This window comes from Melanostigma gelatinosum, assembly GCF_949748355.1.
Source record: "Melanostigma gelatinosum genome assembly, chromosome: 15".
NCBI lineage: Eukaryota > Metazoa > Chordata > Actinopteri > Perciformes > Zoarcidae > Melanostigma > Melanostigma gelatinosum.
Genome location: NC_136648.1, coordinates 16,753,835 through 16,758,834, shown reverse-complemented (window position 1 = coordinate 16,758,834; position 5,000 = coordinate 16,753,835).

Here is a 5,000-nt window from a genome sequence, read left to right as displayed (position 1 = left end):
CGATGCACCTGGACCTCCACAACGCCTCCCTGGACTCTGCATCTCTGCATCTGTACAATAAAAACATGTTACCCCGGGAAAGAGGCAACCCAGGTGCATCGTCCCCGATGCACCTGGGTTCTCCACGACCAACACCATACTATCAAACTATCAAACTATCAAACTCAGCGACAGCCAGGTGGGGACACTACCTATGCCCTGCAACAAGCCTGGGGCCCCTTCGCTCCCCCAGGGGCCACCTGGTCCACCTGGGGTAACACAAAAACGTGTTACCCCAGGAAAGAGGCTTCATTTCAATAAGCCTGTATAAGCCTGTACAATAAAAACGTGTTACTTACCTGATGGACCTGATGGTTACCTGATGGTTCTCCACGACCAACACCATACTATCAAACTCACCGACAACCTGGTAGGGACCTGTATAAGCCTGTATATACAGGCTTCATTTCAAGGTCAACCTGGGGTAACACAAAAACGTGTTACCCCAGGGAAGAGGCTTCATTTCAATCAGTCTGTATAAGCCTGTATATACAGGCTTCATTTCAATCAGCCAGAGGCCCATCCGCGCGGAGCCGAAGCCGAAGTAGGCCCACCTATGGTTTAGGAGACTCACCTGATGGACGCAACCCAGGCGCCCCGATGCACCTGGACCTCCACAACGCCTCCCTGGACTCTGCATCTCTGCATCTGTACAATAAAAACGTGTTACCCCAGGAAAGAGGCTTCATTTCAATAAGCCTGTATAAGCCTGTACAATAAAAACGTGTTACTTACCTGATGGACCTGATGGTTACCTGATGGTTACCTGATGGTTACCTGATGGTTACCTGATGGTTCTCCACGACCAACACCATACTATCAAACTCACCGACAACCTGGTAGGGACCTGTATAAGCCTGTATATACAGGCCCATCCGCGCGGAGCCGAAGCCAGGTTCCCGCCCCGAGGCCCATCCGCGCAGATCCGAGGTTCCGCACTTCTCGCCCGTGACCTGTACGCCCACCTATGGTTTAGGAGACTTACCTGATGGACCAGGTGCATCCCCGATGCAAATTTGGCCTCATTCACCACAGACAGAGCCTGGATGAAATCAAGTTTTCCAATCTATTTCTAAGTGTTTTCGGAGCCCTGGTAGTCACTACCGGAGGGGAGGGGGGTCGGTGGGGCCACAGCACCAGCGTGCTGTGGCCCCCGATGCACCTGGACCTCCACAACGCCTCCCTGGACTCTGCATCTCTGCATCTGTACAATAAAAACATGTTACTTACCTGATGGACCTGATGGTTACCTGATGGTTCTCCACGACCAACACCATACTATCAAACTCACCGACAACCTGGTAGGGACCTGTATAAGCCTGTATATACAGGCTTCATTTCAAGGTCAACCTGGGGTAACACAAAAACGTGTTACCCCAGGGAAGAGGCTTCATTTCAATCAGCCTGTATAAGCCTGTATATACAGGCTTCATTTCAATCAGCCAGAGGCCCATCCGCGCGGAGCCGAAGCCGAAGTAGGCCCACCTATGGTTTAGGAGACTCACCTGATGGACGCAACCCAGGCGCCCCGATGCACCTGGACCTCCACAACGCCTCCCTGGACTCTGCATCTCTGCATCTGTACAATAAAAACATGTTACCCCGGGAAAGAGGCAACCCAGGTGCATCGTCCCCGATGCACCTGGGTTCTCCACGACCAACACCATACTATCAAACTATCAAACTATCAAACTCAGCGACAGCCAGGTGGGGACACTACCTATGCCCTGCAACAAGCCTGGGGCCCCTTCGCTCCCCCAGGGGCCACCTGGTCCACCTGGGGTAACACAAAAACGTGTTACCCCAGGAAAGAGGCTTCATTTCAATAAGCCTGTATAAGCCTGTACAATAAAAACGTGTTACTTACCTGATGGACCTGATGGTTACCTGATGGTTCTCCACGACCAACACCATACTATCAAACTCACCGACAACCTGGTAGGGACCTGTATAAGCCTGTATATACAGGCTTCATTTCAAGGTCAACCTGGGGTAACACAAAAACGTGTTACCCCAGGGAAGAGGCTTCATTTCAATCAGTCTGTATAAGCCTGTATATACAGGCTTCATTTCAATCAGCCAGAGGCCCATCCGCGCGGAGCCGAAGCCGAAGTAGGCCCACCTATGGTTTAGGAGACTCACCTGATGGACGCAACCCAGGCGCCCCGATGCACCTGGACCTCCACAACGCCTCCCTGGACTCTGCATCTCTGCATCTGTACAATAAAAACGTGTTACCCCAGGAAAGAGGCTTCATTTCAATAAGCCTGTATAAGCCTGTACAATAAAAACGTGTTACTTACCTGATGGACCTGATGGTTACCTGATGGTTACCTGATGGTTACCTGATGGTTACCTGATGGTTACCTGATGGTTCTCCACGACCAACACCATACTATCAAACTCACCGACAACCTGGTAGGGACCTGTATAAGCCTGTATATACAGGCCCATCCGCGCGGAGCCGAAGCCAGGTTCCCGCCCCGAGGCCCATCCGCGCAGATCCGAGGTTCCGCACTTCTCGCCCGTGACCTGTACGCCCACCTATGGTTTAGGAGACTTACCTGATGGACCAGGTGCATCCCCGATGCAAATTTGGCCTCATTCACCACAGACAGAGCCTGGATGAAATCAAGTTTTCCAATCTATTTCTAAGTGTTTTCGGAGCCCTGGTAGTCACTACCGGAGGGGAGGGGGGTCGGTGGGGCCACAGCACCAGCGTGCTGTGGCCCCCGATGCACCTGGACCTCCACAACGCCTCCCTGGACTCTGCATCTCTGCATCTGTACAATAAAAACATGTTACTTACCTGATGGACCTGATGGTTACCTGATGGTTCTCCACGACCAACACCATACTATCAAACTCACCGACAACCTGGTAGGGACCTGTATAAGCCTGTATATACAGGCTTCATTTCAAGGTCAACCTGGGGTAACACAAAAACGTGTTACCCCAGGGAAGAGGCTTCATTTCAATCAGCCTGTATAAGCCTGTATATACAGGCTTCATTTCAATCAGCCAGAGGCCCATCCGCGCGGAGCCGAAGCCGAAGTAGGCCCACCTATGGTTTAGGAGACTCACCTGATGGACGCAACCCAGGCGCCCCGATGCACCTGGACCTCCACAACGCCTCCCTGGACTCTGCATCTCTGCATCTGTACAATAAAAACATGTTACCCCGGGAAAGAGGCAACCCAGGTGCATCGTCCCCGATGCACCTGGGTTCTCCACGACCAACACCATACTATCAAACTATCAAACTATCAAACTCACCGACAGCCAGGTGGGGACACTACCTATGCCCTGCAACAAGCCTGGGGCCCCTTCGCTCCCCCAGGGGCCACCTGGTCCACCTGGGGTAACACAAAAACGTGTTACCCCAGGAAAGAGGCTTCATTTCAATAAGCCTGTATAAGCCTGTACAATAAAAACGTGTTACTTACCTGATGGACCTGATGGTTACCTGATGGTTACCTGATGGTTACCTGATGGTTACCTGATGGTTACCTGATGGTTCTCCACGACCAACACCATACTATCAAACTCACCGACAACCTGGTAGGGACCTGTATAAGCCTGTATATACCGGCCCATCCGCGCGGAGCCGAAGCCAGGTTCCCGCCCCGAGGCCCATCCGCGCAGATCCGAGGTTCCGCACTTCTCGCCCGTGACCTGTACGCCCACCTATGGTTTAGGAGACTTACCTGATGGACCAGGTGCATCCCCGATGCAAATTTGGCCTCATTCACCACAGACAGAGCCTGGATGAAATCAAGTTTTCCAATCTATTTCTAAGTGTTTTCGGAGCCCTGGTAGTCACTACCGGAGGGGAGGGGGGTCGGTGGGGCCACAGCACCAGCGTGCTGTGGCCCCCGATGCACCTGGACCTCCACAACGCCTCCCTGGACTCTGCATCTCTGCATCTGTAGGAAAGAGGAAAGAGGCTTCATTTCAATAAGCCTGTAAAATAAAAACGTGTTACTTACCTGATGGACCTGATGGTTACCTGATGGTTCTCCACGACCAACACCATACTTTCAAACTCTCCGACAACCTGGTAGGGACAGGTCTCACCAGGGTCACATACGCATTCACGAAGTCCAAGTTCCTCTCTTGTTAGGTGACTGTGCTAGCCACAGCACCAGCGTGCCAACGGAATGCATTTGCGTTCGTGCCCTCACATGGTGGTCCGTATCCTGGCCGAGACACAAGCCCCGAGGCCCATCCCGCCCCGAGGCCCATCCGCGCAGATCCGAGGTTCCGCACTTCTCGCCGTGACCAGTACGCCCACCTATGGTTTAGGAGGTTTACCTGGTGGACCAGGTGCATCCCCGATGCACCTGGTCCTTTCAATAAGCCTGTATAATAAAAACGCCTATGGTTCTCCACGACCAACACCATACTATCAAACTCACCGACAACCTGGTAGGGACACTACTGCAACAAGCCTAGGGCCCCTTCGCTCGCCCAGAGGCCAAGCCAGGTGCTCGCCTTAGGACACCTGCGTTACCGTTTGACAGGTCTCACCAGGGTCACATACGCATTCACGAAGTCCAAGTTCCTCTCTTGTTAGGTGACTGTGCTAGCCACAGCACCAGCGTGCCAACGGAATGCATTTGTTTGGGGCACTTACGGATCGTGTTCGCCATCTTTAACGATGTTGCCCGCGGACCACCACGTGGAGGTACGATCCAGCCGACTGCTCAATCACCCGACCGGCCTGCGCGCCATTGGTGTTTTTAATTAAACAGTCGGATTCCCCTGGTCCGCACCAGTTCTACCAGTTTTCGGCTCAACCTCTCGAAAATTTTCGCTGGTTAGCTCTTTTCTGAAAACTGAGTTTCTGTAATCGTGCGCAAGGTGGCTTGGTGACAATCTATGAAAATGGCCAAAATCGGGGGAGGGGCGAAGCGCTGAACCCGTCAGCGCTTCGCCCATTCCCCCGATTTTGACCCAAA